The sequence below is a fragment of the Girardinichthys multiradiatus genome, chromosome 13 (genome assembly GCF_021462225.1).
Source record: "Girardinichthys multiradiatus isolate DD_20200921_A chromosome 13, DD_fGirMul_XY1, whole genome shotgun sequence".
NCBI classification, from domain to species: Eukaryota; Metazoa; Chordata; class Actinopteri; order Cyprinodontiformes; family Goodeidae; genus Girardinichthys; species Girardinichthys multiradiatus.
The window spans coordinates 34931103-34951165 of record NC_061806.1 but is presented as its reverse complement, the minus strand read 5'-3'; positions in this window follow the sequence as shown (position 1 = coordinate 34951165).

Genomic DNA, 20063 nt, shown 5'->3' with positions numbered 1-20063 from the left:
AGCTTAAAAAAGTCCTATACATCTTTCACTTTTTAGCAAAATATATATACCTAACACAATTTTTTTACTTAAGATCCTTATGCCTCAGTCTAATGCACCAAGTTTGATCCCAACCAAAATAAAAGTTCTAACTGTAGCTGACCTTATATTTTTCAGTAATCTCATAAAATTTCACATTGTGTAAGCATGTTAATCATAACAGGAGCATTTAACAGTGCCTTGAATTTTAAAGTTGGTGGGTTGACTGGATGGTGGCGGAACATACAACTTGTCCACTAAATATCAACCACTATTGTCTTTGTAACTTAACTTTGCTGTCTGAAATTCAGGTTTTACTTATGTACTGTTACTTTTTTTGTTATTTTACAAGCTGCAGATTGCTTGGTTATATACTTCTGGTGTGTAAAAAAATCAGGTTGTGCTGGTTTAAAACAGATACTCCACGTTGGACATCAAAATATGAAATCAGGGCTCCTGAGTCCTTCATATTGTGAGTTTTGCTGAGGGCCATTGCTTGCACAAACTTCTGATTATGGTGTCAAAATGAGATGAGATCCTTCCATGTATCCATGCAGAAATTAATTAAACCCTCATAATTAGATCAATGAAATATACAGCAGTAAATGTTCACATTTTTAAGCTATGAAGTCTGGGGGGCCCATTTGTTGTATGTTTTCATCCTTCTTTCTTTTGCAGAAGTGCACAGGTCCCTCTTCGTGCGCCACCTTTCGTTGTCCGATGAGCTAACCCCTCCCTCCTACTTCCCTATTTCTGAGGGGATTGCTCAATCCAGCTCTCCATCCAACGGGTCCGGACTTCCCTAAACCTGGAAGGTCTTACTAAGCAGGTTCACTGGAAAATATATTTAAGGTGGTGTCGGGAAATGACTCACCTAACCTCTAACAGCCTATCTTTTCCAGATGTCTCGCCCTTCTTCAACTGGTGGCTTGGACAATTGCGTAGCCCACAGCAGTTATCCACTCCTCGACAGTCACTTCTGTTAAGGGCTGATCATTCCCTATTTTACAACTTGCAATTGGTATATGGGTTAGGATGATTTTAGTGGCTTAGTGTTTAGCAAGAATAAGGCTCTATCATTACCTCCTCACAGACCCTATGATTGTGCAATTAAGCTTCTCCCCGGCGTACCTTTGCCCTCTAGCAGACTCTACAACATTTCACATCCTGAGCAGAAATCTACGGAAGACTATATCAATGATTCCTTATCAGCAGGTACTATTCGTCCTTCCTCATCATCACCAGGGGTGGGTTTCTTTTTTGTAGGGAAGAAGGATGGTTCCTTGCGTCCCTGTATAGACTATAGGGGTTTAAATCAGATCATTAAGAATAAGTACCTACTTCCCCTCATCACTTCTGCTTTTGAACTTGTTTATGGTGCCATGGTTTTTTCTAAATTAGATCTTCGTAATGCTTACCGCTTGGTCAGGATCCACCAGGGGGATGAGTGGAAGACGGCCTTTAAAACGCCATTGGGTTATTTCGAGTATTTGGTCATGCCTTTTGGACTGTGTAATGCTCCTGCGGTTTTTCAAGTTTTGGTCAACGACGTTCTCAGGGATTTTTTGAACAGTTTCGTCTTCGTATATTTAGATGATATTCTGATTTACTCTAAGAATATGCAGGAGCATCACAAACAAGTTCGCCAAGTTCTTCAACGTCTCCTGGAGAACCGCCTGTTCGTAAAAGCCAAGAAGTGTGACTTTCACCAGTCATCAGTCACCTTCCTGGGCTACATCCTTGAGGGTGGACAGGAATGTTCTGATCCAGAGAAAATAAGAGCTGTACAAGAATGGCCGGTGCCGGACTCACGCAAATCTTTGCAGCGTTTTTTGGGATTCGCCAATTTTTACAGACGTTTCATCAAGGACTATAGTCTCATTGCTGAACCTCTAACAGCTCTAACTTCCTCTAAGATCTCCTTTTCCTAGTCATCCGAAGCCAAAGCGACTTTTTGTACACCTCAAGGAGAAGTTCTCTCGCGCCCCCATCTTGGTCCATCCGGATTCTGCAAGACAATTCATCCTGGAAGTTGACGCATCGGACATCGGGGTCGGAGCAGTGCTGTCACAAAACTCTGAAGATGGAAGACTTCATCCTTGTGCTTTCTTTGCTCTCAGGTTCAGCAATACAGAGAGGAACTATGGCGTGGGTGACAGAGAACTCCTGGGGATAAAGTTGGCCCTTGAGGAGTAGCACCACTGGCTTGAGGGGGGCCAAACATCCCATCCAAGTCTGGACTGATCACAAGAATTTGGCCTACCTACAGTCAGCCAAAAGGCTAAACCCACGTCAGTCTCGCTGGCCCTTATTTTTCTCTCGTTCCGACATAAGTATTTCTTTCAGGCCGGGACCTAAGAATACTAAGCCTGATGCCCTCTCCACACAATTCGCCACAGACAATTCGGTGAGGGAACCTGCACCCATCATACCGCCCAGTTGGACGGTCGGGGCATTTAGATGGGAGATTGAGGACACGGTGTTAAAGGCTCAACAACAGGAGCCCGATTCTGGCAATGGGCTACCTAACCGTATCTACGTCCCATCTACAGTACGAGCTTGATTAATTAACTGGCTGCACACAGCAAGGTTTTCGGCTCATCCAGGTGTTAGTATATTGCATTGGTTCAAAGGAGGTTTTGGTGGCCAACATTACATAAAGATATGAAGGAATTGTTCAGTCTTGTGCTACTTGTGCTAGGAATAAGTCTTGTAAACAGCCCCCTGCAGGTCTTCTCCAACCTCTAAGCATCCCAAGTCGTCCCTGATCTCACATAGCTTTGGATTTTGTTACTGGTCTTCCCCTCTCTTCTGGTATGACAATTATTCTCACCATTGTAGACCGTTTTTCTAAAGCCTGCCATCTCATCCCACACAGAAAACTTCCTTCAGACCGCCAAACTCCTCACTAAACACCTCTTTCATCTCCATGGAATTCCACAAGACATTTTGTCAGACCGAGGTCTACAGTTCATTTCGCAGGTTTGGAAACAGTTTTGTTTAGCTCTCGGAGCCAAGATTTCTTTAACTTCAGGTTACCACCCACAGTCTAATGGTCAGACCAAAAGATTAAATCAGCAGCTAGAATCAACCCTACGATGTCTCACGTCCACTAACCCTTCTGACTGGTGCGCATATCTACCTTGGGTAGAGTATACTTTAAATTCTCACATCTCCCCTGCCACTGGACATTCGCCTTTTGAGGCCTCACTGGGCTATCATCCACCCTTGTTTGCTGCTGATGAAAGAGAAATCATTGTGTCATCCGTCCACCAACATATCCGGACGCTGTAAGACCAATTGGAACTCAACTGTCCAGAGCCTCAATCACACTGCAGATCAAAACAAGCGTTTTGCAGACCTGCACCGGAGTATCGACTTGTCCAGATCGATACTCCTCCGAAAGGTTTGGTTGTCGGCACGTGATGTGCCCCTTAAATCCATGTCTAAGAAGCTTTCGCCTCGTTTCATTGGTCCCTATGAGATTGAGACGGTAATTAGTCCGTCTGCTGTTCGTCTTTGCCTTCCTGCAAGTCTTCGTATCCATCCCTCATTCCATGTTTCCCAGACAAAGCCAGTGGTCTCAAGTGACTTGATGATTACTGTGCCTCCCTACCTTCTACATCTTCTGGGCTGCCAGGAGGCAGCCGTTGAGGGGGGGATGATGTCAGGATCTGGGTTTGTGTTTTTGTGCTTGCTACATGTGCTCATTCTCGGGTGGTGCTGGAGCTCTCAGGTGTGACTTATTCCACTGATTGCCAGGAGGAGTGCTTAAGCGGGAGGTTGCCAGCACTTCAATGCGAGAGTGTTTTGCCACAGTGGTACAAACTCTAGCCACACTCCAAGTTATGCTTTGTAATTTGACCTCGTTTAACTTTGTTTTTTGCTCCTCTGCAGGTTTTGAAAGCCTAAGCTTTGGATCTATGTCACTGAGTTTTCTGGACTACGTTTCTGAAAGTTACTCTGGATGATCAAGCCTGTCTTCGTTCTGAGGATTCCTATCCTGTGATCTATCTTCATTTGGATTCGCATCAAGCTGGCAGCTTTCTGTCCTCTTCGTCTCCTGAGCCAAGCCACAAGCGTACCCTTTCCACCCTCCAACGTAAGCCACCGCACATCGAACTTGTTTACTGTAACCTGAACTCCACAGAACAGCACCAAGTGAACTCTCTACGAATATACCTGCTTAAGACCTGGATCCTGAATCTCATTCTCCCTGGCGACCTGACCATCATAACTCAGTAAGCCGATCTCAGTATCAAAATAACTATTTGCTCTTAGTTTCGTGTTTCCCTCCGTTACCCGTACTCATCCATTCTCTTCACTTCTCTCCTTACAGTGAGATATTTCGTCCGTTCCGTTCCTGACTATATCTACAATAAACAATCTTTATTTTACTTCCTCCTCCTGAGTGTTCTCTGGATGTGGGTCTGAGCTATTTTCGAACACAATGACACCCAAGGGCATTGTTTTAAAAAGTTTGGCTTAAGCCAAACTATAAAAACCTCCTAAAATTATTTGGAACCAGGCAACAAGACTTTTTAGCACCAACAAAAACCCAAAAACAAGGTGACACAAAAAATCTAGAATTTTATATGCTTTCTTTAATTAGTAATGCTTTTGCAGGGGTCAGTAACAGCTTAAAATCAACAAAACTTAATAATTTGAATAATAGAAATAAATCAATCAACTTCACCTATCTTTCCCTAACGCTGAAACTGGCAAGGCTGAAGAGGCTTCGGAGACGGAGGCTCACCATAGATCCGAATGGAAGGATATCTTCAATAGGTAACTAGTGATTTTCTTCTTGGGTGAAAGACAAATCTTCAGTTTCCTTCCTCTAAGTGGACAGGCGCTGATGCTCGGGGTTTCGATGGTCAAGTTGGAAAAAAATAAATAAATAAATTTAAAAAACAGAAACTTTGGCATATATTTCAAAAGTCAGTAGCTTCCAGAGTCTGGATAGTTGAAGGAAACCTTTGAGGTGTAATTGAGGTTGGTTCAGGACTTCCAGAAGCCTGAAACTTAGAGCAATCAATTGTTCACTGACCAAGTTCACTTCAGTTGTCTTGGTAAAAATGCAACAGATGAAATTCAGATTCTCAATTTTGAGTTGCAGCTCTTCTCAGGGCACACGGGTTGATCGTCTTTATAATGCAGAATTGTCTCCGGTCTTCTGATTCATCTGTAGCTTCTTTCTCCGTCCGATCTTGTTCGCTGGTCTTCTGCGAGGAAACAACCCCGTTTCTTTGACACAGTTTTTAAATTGCAGATAGCCTCACCACTCATGCCTGGCAAGCTTTCCCATCATTGAATTACGCGGTCACCGTGACGTTTTGGTGCTGTCTCCCAGCCTCCGTAGACAGAGTCGTAAACAGCTCACAGCTGGCTCCCTGTGTTATGACTTCCGCCTGTTTTTCGGCCTCCACGACTCCCAGTAAGACGGTGATATTAGGACAAAATAGAAAAGGGTGAGCCAAGCTCTGACATTATTGAACAGCAAAACTCTGCACACACATGGAGTGAATTCACACAATTTCTTAAAATACAAGAATTTATTAACAAAAATAAGTCAACTCAAAGTCAAACATATTTCAATCAGCAAACTCTTTACTATGCTAAAACAATCCAACTAACTACCAAGCAGAATTAAAGAATAAGGAAGACTAATCACTTATGTACAATATAAACAAGTGGATTAAAGATGGTTGAAACCATGACCAAAAGAGTGATGCAACATTACCATGCAATGTTATTTATGTTTGAGAACCAAGGATTATCTTGAAGAATCTGGAAGTGAAGTGAAGTTAGTCTTGGAACTAACTTAGGCAATAATCAGCAAACGTTTAGACAACCATTCACAATGCAAGATCAGATAAAATATTATTTTAATAAAATAATGTTTTAAAGAATGATCTGCTGAATAAAACCAACCTTCTGGATGAGTAATTCTCAACGGTGTCTCATTAGCTGCCTTTATTTATTAAAATAATATTCAAAGAAATATTATTAAGGAAATAGTAAAATATTTAGGGAAATATTTTGGAAAAAAAACAAATCTTTCTGGAAAAATGGGCTTACGTATGCAAGCATGTGTTCTTAGCTGTTAGCAGTTAAAGCTACCAAAAGAAGCTGATAGCTTAGCACCAGAATCAAACACATACCTTTAAAATACCAGGGAAAAACTGAGCACGTGCTGAGCAGATAGCCTGATAGTACCAAGAGAGCTGAGTTCAACACTAACAAAACCAGACTTCAAAATGAAAAAAAGTTTAGTTTCTAAATACTTCTATCTCTCTGTCCAACCTAACCTCTGAACCGTGCTGAGGAAAAGTGTCTGGGCAACAACTAAGTTTGAAGAAACATCCACTTAGAACGAAGGTTAGCTTCAGCTAACCTCCAGAGCTGTCGGGGGGGTGGCTCGCTGTCCGCTGACCAAACTGCAAGTTACTGGTAACCATGGTGATGCGTCCGTTGTCCTCCTTCGGGAAACTGCTCCACTCGGAGTCGTAGAGACAGTGTCTCTGCTGGGAACTCTCTATAACACAGCTTGATTCTGTAGACCTCAGAGAGAAAAGTCAAGCCACGCTTGTACCTTAATTACCCCATTCATGAATGAATCCACCGGATACACAAACAGTATTTAATTCGTACTTAACTTTGTGCATATGATCGGTGATCGTATGACACTCTTGGATCCAGTTGAAGAGGTATGTCTGTTTGCCAGCAAAGAGACATTAGCGCGCTGTGTCTCTCTGTCCATTCCCCAGGGTGACCCGCGTAGAAGAGATTGGTTCCTTGGGAAGATTGGAGTTTTATACGGGCTGTGGCATCATTGGAAGTCCGCTGTTACCCCCCTTCCTAAGTTGTTGGAAGTAATGCAATTTATTTTGAAAGTTCCAGAAAAGTCCGTACCACATGTTGTAAACCATGGCTGTGGGTCCCAACACATGTTATATGATCATTATTTATTTGATACTCTAAAGATTAGGCTCTCATTTCATCATATGTGATTGTTGCTAAACAATTAAAACATACACCAAATGGCCCCCCCAGACTTCATGGCTTTAAAATGTAAACATTTAATGCTGTATATTTCATTGATTAATTCTAATTAATCTAATTATGAGGGTTGAATTAATTTCTGCATGGATACATGGAAGGATCTCACCTCATTTTGACAATGATGATGTAAATTAAGTCTTGGTGGATGCCAATGAAAAGGACAGAATTTGTGGTCATCTGTCATGCATTAATTACTATGCAAGACTTTTGGACTTAGCTGAATGCAGACCTTTACCTTTGCCCAGTATCAAACACCAGCAGAAACAATGTAATTACATAGCTTGTGTTTCTCTATTTTTCCATGGTACTTTTCAGATTTTGTGGTACTGGCGGCCTTTATTCACAGTCAGCTTGGTCAGATGCATGCCTCCTCTGCAGCTGTCCATGCAGCATATCCTCCATAACAAACATATCTTTCATACACTGCTGAAGTTTAGATTTTATCAGCACTGAAAACAACAAAAACAAAATATGGCTTTGTAACAATATTTCTTTTTCACTTGCAGGTGCTAATAATGTCTGTTTGTGACTTTACTTCCCTCAGAGTTTTATTTGAGAGAAGTTTTAAACAGGGAATTGTCCGCTTTATATGAACCTAGAGATAGAAAGAAAAAAAACAAGCTTGATGTCTGAGGAAGTAGAATGCTATACACAGAGAAAGATCTGATGGTGAAGGACAGAATGCAAAACGCAGGGCTCCAGAGATGCCTTGGCCATCACTTCTTTTTAATAGTTACAAGTTTATTTTCCATTTAGGAATTGCTCCTCTATGCCAACAAAGGAGCAGAGATGCCAGCTTTAGCTGCCTAAATTTAATCTCACACAAAATCTTTGACATAAAAAGACAATTTCATCATTTTTAATAGAAGGAAAAAAAAAAAAGCTAGAACAATAAAAAGATCTGAAACCTTACATCTAGTGTGTAGATGGTACACTCACATTGTATATTAATTGGGATTTTAGCAGAGTTAGAATATTACAAGTCAGAGACATTTGATCTCCAGTCAAACATCATCCTACGATTGTGCATGCAGACTCAGAAAAGCTGTTTGGTCTATCGGAGTGCAGCTGGAGGTCAGACAGTCACTTAGGACCAAAGCAGCTTTCTCTGAACTCCTGATGACTAATGAAACTAAAAGCTGTGCTGTTGATACTGAGAAGGAGGTGGGAGAAAAAGGAAGATGGCAGATCTGACCAAACCTCTGTGACGAGGCAGCCATCTCAAGTTGGACAGATACCATTTACACGAGCATTATGAAGCTGAATGTGTTATTGAAAAACATCACGTGAAAACCACAGTAAATAATAAATGTAATATCTCAAAAATAACTTGAATATTTGAAAATTCAATTCAGTTTATTTATATAGCGCCAATTCACAACACATGTCGTCTCAAGGCACTTCACAAAAGTCAGGTACATACATTCCAATTAATCCTAATCATTGAACAGTGCAGTCAGATTCAGTTATTTATTCAAATTGGATAAAAAGTTTTTCTGTCTAAGGAAACCCAGCAGATTGCTTCCAGTCAGTGACTTGCAGCATTCCCTCCTCCTGGATGAGCATGTAGAGACAGTGGACAGTCACTGGCGTTGACTTTGCAGCAATCCTTCATACTGAGCATGCATGTAGCGACAGTGGAGAGGAGAAACTCCCTTTTAACAGGAAAAAACCTCCAGCAGAACCTGGCTCAGTGTGAGCGGCCATCTGCCATGACCGACTGGGGGTTTGAGAGAACAGAGCAGAGACACAAAAAGAACACAGAAGAACTGATCCAGGAGTCCTTTCTATGGGAAGGAAAATGTTAGTGGATGTAGCTCCTTTAGTCGTTTCATCTAGAAAGAAAGAACAGATAAACTCTGAGCCAGTTTTCAAGGTTAGAGTCTGAAAGAGAGCACATAGAGTTATACACAGTAAAAGCTCAGTGAATTGCAATGTCTAGGAGAGAGAAAGGGTTAAACACTGAAAGACAGGGCTATGTGGATCATCGGTAGAGGGTGAGCATTAAGTTGTTGCCAGCAGAAGCTCGGACGATGCCTCTCTCCAAAAAGGTGTCACAGGTAGACACAGAGTCAGGCCAGGTGTAGCTTCTAGGAAGAGAAAAGAGAGAACAAAGTTAAAAGCTGAAATAACAGCAAATAATGCAGAATTAGAGAGTAGTGTGAGAATGTAGCAAAGAGGGTGAAAGTGGTCATTATGTCCTCCAACAGCCTAAGCCTATAGAAGCATAACTACAGAGATAGCTCAGGATAATATAAGCCACTCTTACTATAAGCTTTATCAAAAAGGAAAGTTTTAAGCCCAGCCTTAAAAGTAGACAGTTTGTCCATCTAGAGCCCACTGATGGTCATTGTTATACTAAAAACCACAAGGATTGGGATACTTCTCTCTGTCAGATTGACCATAACCATTGGAAAAGAGAAGGGGTCACACAGGTAGCAGAAATGGAGGGTGTGTTTGCACCTCAACCATAACTGAGCCAGTTTAGGCTAAACCTGACTCCCCCTTACTCCAACCAACAGGGAGGGAAAAAGACAGAGGTAAAAAATAAGGAAGATAGCTCAGGATAACCTAAGCCACTCTAACTATAAGCTTTATCAAAAAAGAAAGTTTTAAGCCTATCCTTAAAAGTAGACAGGATGTCTGCCTCACGGACTAAAACCGGGAGCTGGTTCCACAGGAGAGGAGCCTGATAACTAAAAAATCTTCCTCCCATTTTACTTCTAGAGACTCTAGGAACCACCAGTAAACCTGCAGTCTGAGAACAAAGTGCTCTGTTAGGAACATATGGAACCATCAGATCTCTGATGTATGATGGAGCTAGATCATTAAGGGCTTTATATGTGAGGAGGAGAATTTTAAATTCTATTCTGGATTTAACAGGGAGCCAATGAAGGGAAGCTAAAATAGGGAAAATATGATCTTTCTTTTTAATTTTCATCAGGCTTTTAACTGCATTGTGTGGACATCCTGATAGTAACGAATTACAATAGTCCAGCCTTGAAGTAACAAATGCATGGACTAGTTTTTCAGCGTCACTCCTAGATAGGATATTTCTAATTTTGACAATGTTCCGGAGGTGAAAGAAGGAAATTCTAGAAACCTGTTTAATTTGGGATTTAAATGACAGGTACTGGTCAAAAATAACACCAAGGTTTTTTACTTTATTACCGGAGGTCAATTTAATGCCATCCAGATTAAGTGATTGACTAAGCAGTTTCTTTTTTAAAGACTCCAGTCCAAAGACGACAACTTCTGTCTTGTCTGAATTTAGAAGCAAAACATTTAAAGTCATCCAAGTTTTTATGTCTTCAAGATAGGCTTGTAGTCTATCTAACTGGTTGGGCTCATCAGGATTCATAGATAAGTAAAGCTGAGTGTCATCAGCATAACAGTGAAAATTTATTCTATGCTGCCTGATAATTTGACCTATTGGAAGCATATATATAGTAATATATAGTATATATAGTATATATAATAAAATGAATATAGTATATATAGTAAAGAGAATTGGCCCAAGTACTGAACCCTGTGGTACTCCACAACTAACCCTGGAGTTTAAAGATGATTTATCATTTACATGAACAAACTGGAATCTGTCAGACAGATAAGATTTAAACCAGCCTAGCGCTGTTCCCCTGATCCCTACAGCATATTCCAGCCTTTTTAAGAGAATATTATGGTCGACTGTATCAAATGCAGCACTGAGATCTAACAGAACCAGAACAGACACAAGTCCATTATCTGAGGCCATAAGAATATCATTAGTGACTTTCAGCAGAGCGGTTTCAGTGCTATGATGAGCTCTGAAGCCTGACTGAAACTCTTCAAACAGGTCATTGCTGTGTAAATGTTCACACATTTGATTAGCAACTATTTTCTCAAGAATTTTAGATAAGAATGGAAGATTGGATATAGGTCTGTAATTTTTCAAGTCATCTTGATCAAGCGAAGGTTTCTTAAGTAAAGGTTTAATTACAGCTAACTTAAAAGCCTGTGCTACATATCCATTTACTAAAGATAGATTAATCATATCTAAAATGGGGCTGGTAATCAGAGGGAACACTTCCTTAAATAATTTTGTTGGGATTGGGTCTAACATACAAGTTGAAGGTTTAGATGAAGCTAATATTTCTGATAACTCAGGAAGCTCCACAGGATCAAAACAGTCCAAACACAGATCAGGTTCTACAGTTATTTCCAATGTTGTCTCACTTGCTGAGGATGAAGTAATCATCTTCGGGAGTATGTCATAGATTTTATTTTTAATAGAATCCATTTTATTTAAGAAGAATCCTATAAAGTCATGGCTGCTAAGAGCTAGAGAATGGATGGCTCAACAGAGTTATGACTCTGTGTAAGTTTAGCAACTGTACTAAAGAGAAACTTAGGATTATTCTTGTTCTCTTCTATTAATGATGAGAAATAAGCTGTTCTAGCTTGGTGAAGTGTCTTTTTATACAACAGTAGGCGATTTTTCCAGATTAAGTAGGAATCCTCTAGGTGTGTAGAGCGCCATTTTCTCTCCAATTTTCTAACATTGTGCTTTAAAGTACGCAGCTCTGAATTAAACCAGGAGGCTAACCTCCTATGAATAATTACCTTCTTTTTCAAGGGGGCTGCATTGTCTAATGCACCACGCAATGATGAAGAAACATTATGAACAAGAGAATCAACAGCTCAAGGACAAAAAATACAGAAGAAAAACAGACAAACTTTGAACAGGTGATCTCTGCAGCTGTTTTCACATCTTCATTGCAGAATTTACTGTCACCTGAAGAGAGAACTTTAGACAACTGAGCAACAGTCTTTTTTTTCTTATCCCAGGTAAGATGCTTCTAATATTGTCTGTAGTTCAGAAGTGTCTTAACACAAGTTGTAACCCATGTACTGGAGACATCTGTCTGTGCTGGCTCTAAAAGCAATAACTCTGGCTGCACATCTCCCTTGTAAATCCCCCCCCAAATGGGCTTTGCTCTACAATCAACTTAAGGCTGCAGGTGTCCATGTTGCTTGTTCACCTTTTTATACCACATTTTTTCCTTCCATTCCTCTTTCCATTAATATGCTAAAGATGCATTAGCAATGCCCTTCCCTAGCTCACCATCCTTTGGAGGTTTCTCAGTGATTGTTTGCTTGAAGACAGCAGTCAGCAATCTTTTAGATGATTGTATAGTCCATAAAATCCCCATACCTAACTTTTTCTTTTTAATTGGTCATACATAAAATTTTAAACTGTGCAAGAATTTAAAAGTATTCACTTTTGTGGTGGTGGATCATAGCCAGCTTGTAAGTAGAGCATAAAAAGAAGGAGCTTAAAAAGTATAAATCTGTGCATAAATCTGGCTGCCATGTTACGTCAGGTATTCACACTGTCATGGCTGGCCTTGTCTCTGTGCTGATAACTGTCTTTCAGCAAGACATCGCTCAAGTAAAATCTTTTTAAACAGTCCTGCATGTTTTCCTGATCTAATGCAATAGAAAACATTTGGAGATAGAAAGCAAGCGAATTTGACCAAAACAGGCTTTACATCCTTACTGTGAATGCTCTTCACCAGCAACTTCTCGAATCGAGCAACTTTCCCACCAACCTGCTGGGAACACTTACATTAAGCATTTAAGCAATATTTTGAACAACAAGAACTGTGGAGAAATTTACTACTGAGTCCTTTTTTTATTCTTTTTTTTTATTATTTTGAAAGTCAGCTTAAAACCCAATTATGATCCACCAACATAAATGGCAAATACATGTAATTTCTTCCTTGGTCCTCACATTTTGACCGGGAGTATATTTAATATTCCAGTTTGATGAGAAACAAAATTTCGAGTTTCTATTCACTTAAAGTTAAAAATATAAAATTAATTCAGATAAATTCTTGAAATATATAACTTAGCATGTAACATATATTTTACATAAAATAAATGAGTTTCTGATTTATAACAGTGTTGGACAATCTGGAGCATGTTCAATGAAACCCATCACCTTAAAGCTTTTTGATTTGCAGTGTCAGTCCAGCAAAACTAATAAGGCCAGTTTTTTTAAGCTTCCTGCACTGATAATGGAATCACAGAATCTTAAATTCTCTCAAATATTCCCAATCCAAAAGGCAGCTTGTTCAGTTTATTCATGATGAGACATGAGTGGTCCCACATTCAATAAATAGCAAAGACTTGAAGGATTAAAAGATTAGCTATGAAACACTCATTACATGTTGCAAATACATGAATTGCCCATTTTGCAATTACATGAAGTAAAACAGCAGGAAGTGATTGCCACACAATTCGTCTTCTGCTTCTTCCTCAGCTCAAGGTTAGGCCAAGGATGGAATCATCCGTCTCTGATCCGAATTGAATTTAATTGAACTTTCAGTGCGTATCAGTCCACCCAGACAGATATTCTCTCAACATTAAGTCCTCTTTGCCCTTAATCTCCTTTTTTCAAACCACTTACTCATAATCTCCCTCAGAAATAGACCACGATCTCTGCACTTCCCCCTTTACTCTGTCATAGAGTCATCTTCTTTCTTGGCCCATATTTCCTGTGTCCCTGGTTATCAGTTATCAATGAGGAGCACATTTCAGCATCCTCACCTTGTCAGCAGTCTGCTGCTGGCCTGCTGACACTAACAAAATAATTTCACTCAAATCCTCTTTGACTCTTACAGTGTGAGTCCATGAGGGCTGCACACAAACCAGAGAGGAGCTGATTGGGTTACAGGCCTTTTTCCCCAAAAACATTTCACACATTTACCTGCTGAATAGACTTTGTCCTTAAAAATACATAACTGTCTGCATCTATATTTCGACTGAAACTATTTTCTGGTTTGTATTGTCAGAAAATAATAAGAATTTCAACTTAAAATAAAAATGTATTTCTAATAAATAATGAGGAATGTCAATGAGGAACATGTTTTTTTTTCAGTTTTTTTATTTTTATTTTTTTAAGTGGCATAGCAATATGCATGTTTTATGCATTTTTAAAGCCAGGAGTGTTATAGTAAAACATTTATTTTCTTAAACATGGGCTTAACCCAAACATGGCACCTGGTCACTCGGCCACACTGACAATTTGAGTGTGAATCTTCAGTAGTTTAGTTAGCAGCATTTTATCTCCAATATTTGTTTCTTCAAAAAGGAAACAAGTAGAAACATACTTAACTAGTTCTAAATCAGACAGAGCAGAGACTGAAAGAACGATGTTCAAGGAGCAATAAACTGTGGAGCAAGGTCTTGTAAGTCACTCATGTTTCTTAAACAATTGTGACATGGCGAGTCATGAAAATGGGACCTCTGGTCACAGATCTGGTGTCTCTGATCCCTTTTCCTTTTTGGCCTGTTGGCTGAATAAGCCTTTGACGGATTGAAAAAGAATAGGTGATTATTTTGCGCCACAGAGTCCTGCTGATAATCAACTTGATTATTAGTATTATTCTTTTTGCTTGTTCTAGGTTGAGTAACAGAACTGTTCCAACGCTGTCTTGCAGAATGAGGAGAAAGAACCTTTACTCCCAGTCCACTTCCTGCATGTATCATGCTTCATTTTATATTTTCATCCTCCTGGCCTGTGCTTTCATTTCTTATTCATCCTGTTTCTGCCTTTGATTCTGGTCCCCTTTGATTTCAGCATTAATCATGATGGACAGCAGCAGAGGCTGGAGCAGAGGCCCTCAGAGAAGATGCAGTACGGACTCTCCTCAAGTACTTGAACTTACCATTCAATTCAGGCAGGCCGAGCTCAGGTCAATCTTCATTCCTACAATGCCCTTAAAGTATTCACATTTCCTGAAGCTTTTCTAATTGTGTTGCATTATGATCACACAAACGTTAATGTATTTTATTAGGACTTTATGTGATAAACTAACACAATGAAGCACCTAACTGTGACGTGGGAGGAAAGGAATAAATGGTTTAGGGTAGGTTATAAAATTATATCCCAATCTTTGAAATCTCACAGACTTCTGTTCAATCCCCAATTTCAAAAAAGAAAGAGTAAGGCACAACTGCAAAGCTACCAAGTCATGGCTGACAGGAAAGCAGTGATTTAAGAAATAGCCAAGGAAACCTTGGTAACTCTGGAGGAGCTGCAGACGGGAGATTCTTTTGACAGCCAAACTATTAGTTCTATAAATCTGAACATTTTCTGTAAGTCCTGAGAAAGCCCACATTCAATTTTGCCTCAGATACAGAAAAAACGTGGAAGAAAGTGTTCTGGTGAGATGAGACAAAAATGTTACTTTTGGACTACATAAAAGTAACACCTCGTACACACATGTGGCTGGAAGCATTATGTTGTGGGAATACATTTATTCAGCAGGAAAAGAGAAAGTGATAACATTTTCTAAAAGATGGAGCTAAATATAGTGTAATCTTGGAAGAAAACCAGTTAGAGGCTTCGAAAGACTTGAGACTGTGGTGGAGCTTCACCTTCCAGCAGGACAAGGACTTAAAACATACAGACAAAGGTACAATAGGATGATTTAGTTCGAAGCATGTTTATGTGTTAAAATGGCCCAGTCAGACTTGCAGACCTAAATTCAAGTGAGATAATGTGGCAGTGCATGAAAATTGCTGTTTGCACATGTCCAATGGGACCGAGCTTGAGCTTTTATTGAATGGAAGAATGGAAAAAATGTAGATCTAGTCTATATGTTCAAAGGGACATACAGTACCTATAAAGAACCCCAAAGACTTGCAGTTGTAACAGCAGTGAAATATGGTTTTACGAAGTATTGACTCAAAGGGTCTGAACACAAATACATCACAGTTTTCTGATCATGGAAAAACGTTTAAAACGTTTTGAAGATCAGATGTCTTTTGTCTTCCAATTCACAGTAATGACCTACATTGAGTCGGTCAGTCACTTAAAATCCAAGTAAAAGTTTTTGTTAATACTGATCTGCTGTTTACCTAGCCAGCTCTATTCAAAATGCTTTTAGCAGGGTTACTAATACATGTGTAGTGTGCTGTACATGAAAGTGTGGGGAAAAGTTGTGAATACTAAGGATTAGTCATTTTCTAAACCCTGATGCCGTAACTGATTGGGAGAATCAACCACAGACAACTGACAGGTGGTGACACATATAAAGCCTGTAACTTTAGGTATTAGGCACATTAAAACCAGGTGAGTTAGCAGTGACTGGATGTTTGCTATGCTGAAAACTATTTGGTGATGATCAGTAAGTAAATAAATAAGTATGGAAACTTTTTTTCTTTGGGGATGGACTGCATGAAGGTTCTGTCTTTCCATTTCTGATATACTGTAGGTGAATTTCAGCAAAAGGCCTGGTGGCAGATTTATGCACAGTGAAGCCATCTGGTACAGGTAAATTTGTTGAAAAAAAACTGTTAAAATGTTACAGTAATTCAGTAATTATGCAGAAAACATGCGAGCTTGAACTATGCAATCAATGAAGAATGAACAGATTGCTTGTTTCTTTTCAGTTTGGTATATCTGTCATCTACAGCAGCTCAGCAGAGACATTATAACACCCAGACAAATCTTACAGAATGCTTTACCTCATCAACAGGAAAAATATCTCGGTAATGACACGGCAAGCCTACATCCTCATCAGTGAAAGTCAGTAAACCGCAATGGTTAACCAGTTGATCACTAAAATCATTCAAAGTAGAAAACTATTTAAAAGACAATTATTTACCTAAATTAAGCGTTTCAGCAGAAACTTTAATATAGGTTAAATTTGGACACAGGTTCCCTGCAAATCTGCTCTTCTCATCATAATTTTATATAAAACAACAGTTTCTCAAGTTCCTCTGTTAAGATAGACTAGGTGTTTCTGTGTTTGGGAGTCCCACCGGGCCTTGTTCCAGTCAGCTGCGGTGATTGAAACCTTTAGTAAGACTTATGTCTTACTTTGTTGGTTGGTTTTTGTTTTTTTCATAACGCTTTTGTTCCATTGAAAAATGACTTAAAAGCTCAAATGTTGCAAATGGTAATGTATTTCTAGATATGTAAATTCTTACAAGAGCAGCATTCTACAACTCAGTCCTACAACTGCTTTTAATTTGTCAGTCAGTCAGTCATTTTCTACCGCTTATTCCATAGTGGGTCGCGGGGGAGCTGGTGCCTATCTCCAGCAGTCTATGGGCAAGAGGCAGGGTACACCCTGGAAAGGTTGCCAGTCCATTGCAGGGCAACACACAAACAACCATGCACACAGTCATTCATACACCTAAGGGCAATTTAGAGAGACCAATTAACCTAACTGGCATGTCTTTGGACTGTGGGAGGAAGCCAGAGTACCCGGTGAGAACCCATGCATGCACAGGGAGAACATGCAAACTCCATGCAGAAAGACCTCAGGCTGGGAATTGAACACAGGACCTTCTTGCTGCAAGGCAACAGTGCTACCAACTGCGCCACCGTGCAGCCCTGCTTTTAATTTGTCTTTCTGTTTATTTTTTTTTAAATACTTCTGCCTGAATCAATTCAGTTCAATTTCAATTCAGTTTATTTATGTGGTGCCAATTCATAACACATGTCAGCTCAAGGCACTTTACAAAGTCAGTTCATTCGAATCATACAGATTTCAGGTACATACATTTCAATTATTCAGTGCAGTCAAATTCTGTTTATTATTCAAATTGGTTAGAAAGTTTTTCTATCTAAGGAAACCCTGCAGGTTGCATCGAGACAGAGACTTGCAGCATTCACTCCTCCTGGATGAGCAGGTAGAGACAGTGGACAGTCGCTTGCATTGACTTTGCGGCAATCTTTCATACTGAGCATGCATGTAGAGACAGTGGAGGGGAAACCTCCCTTTTAACAGGAAGAAACCTCCAGCAGAACCTGGCTCAGGGTGAGGGGCCATCTGCCACGACCGACTGGGGGTTTGAGAGAACACACAAAAGCACTGATCCAGGACTACTTTCTATGAGAAAGAAAAGTAAAACATTAATGGTAGCAGCCAGTGGCATGCACAGACATTTTGGGGGGCAGGTGCTCAAGTGGAAAAAAAAGGGCACCTTGTGCGGCACATGGAGTTGTCGGTTGCCTTCGTAGTGTGAGATTTATTACAGGCACTGTATGAACATGACTTATATGTATTACTAAGCACCCACAAAACAAACTGTCCAGTGGGATGTAGGGAAATGACCACCCAGGAAAAAAAACTCACAACAAGAATGCATTTTACAAAATTCTTAAGATTAATAAGGCAACAAAAGATTGATTTAAAGTTAGATTTTTGATTCACAACTAGCCTTTAACCTGAACTTCCTGAGTCAAATTTGAAACTTATATTATCCTTCATTTTTTTTTTTTTTTACACACTGAGCACAACGTGTTTGTCTTGACTATATCATTCTGTACTTTTATCACAAAATATCCTCTGCACCAAATAACCTTTTGTTGTAGCAAAGCAGGTTACACTGTCAGATTTACCAGGTAGGTCACACTAAATGAGTTATCTTCAGAAATGTGAGGAACCAGTGACCATTCTACAGCGTAAATCAACTATACCCAGAAAATGAGTTATAAAACCTCAGTCAGTCAGTCATTTTCTACCGTTTATTCCATAGTGGGTCACGGGGGAGCTGGTGCCTATCTCCAGCAGTCTATGGGCGAGAGGCGGGGTACACCCTGGACAGGTCACCAGTCCATCGCAGGGCAACACACATACAACCATGCACACACTCATTCATACACCTACAGACAATTTAGAGTGACCAATTAACCTAACAGGCATGTTTTTGGACTGTGGGAGGAAGCTGGAGTACCCGGTGAGAACCCACGCATGCACGGGGAGAACATGCAAACTCCATGCAGAAAGACCCCCGGTTGGGAATTGAACCCAGGACCTTCTTGCTGCAAGGCAACAGTGCTACCAACTGCGCCACCGTGCAGCCCCATTATAAAACCTTTATAGTCAAAATGAAACCAACAGCAGAATCATCTATACGTCTGCATGTAGCCAGTGTGATTTATGACAGAAATTATTCTTAGAGATTAAAAATTAATGAGATTACAAGTCCTGAGAACTAATGTCTATTTAGAAAATAAAATATTCTGATCACATCATCATTTTTACACACACAGAAGTAGAAAATACAACTTAGCCTACATGCCCCACATTTACTGAACTTTATTAAAGGTGTTTTAGTAGTGTATGAATTGTAATGTTAACCAGCTCATTTGGCCGTATTTGCAATTAAAAAAAAACATGAGTCAAACAGAAGTCATCATGAACCATAATAGCAAATGTTAAACCAACATCAATGAGACAGATTTGAATGTATTTATTTTTTCTAATTTATTCTAAGAGTTAAATCGTAGACATTCTCCTGGCACCTGGTGGCAGCCATAGAAGACATTGCAGGTAAAGGTATGCCATTGATTGGCCTGTTCTGTTTAGATAAAATGGTGGCAGGTAAAGTTTTAACTTTTTCATCTCAAGTTTAGGAAGCAAGTATATTCATTTTGTTTGTTTCCTGGATGGTTAGCCGGCCTGTCGGCAGGGCAGGGTTCTATCTGATGGCGGAAGAGAGGAGAGGTAAACTGCACCAGCGCAGGTCCACCTCTCGAGCTCTGCACGCAGCCCGTCTCCGTTGAGAGACACACGAGGCGGGGCACCGATGTTTGTGGGCTGGTTTTAAATGTCATAAAATTTTAAACATGGGCCTTTAAATTCAGAAATTTTACCTTGGTCCCCACACTATACACTGTAAAAAAAAAAAAAAAAAAAGATTTCAAGAGGGCACTTTTTTGTCCATGGATTAAAGGGCAGGTGTCTCTAGCACCACCTTGTGTCTATCTGTGCACATCCCTGATAGTAGCTCCTTTAGTGGCTTCATCTAGGAGAGAAAGACAGCTAAGCAGATAAACCCTGAGCCAGTTTTATAGTCTAGAGTATGAAAGTATGAAAGAGAGCACATGCACATGCACATGCAGTTAGTCACAGAATCGTAGCCTTGAATTTTTTTTGTAAACAAACCATTTCATACCTATGTATAAAATGGTTTGA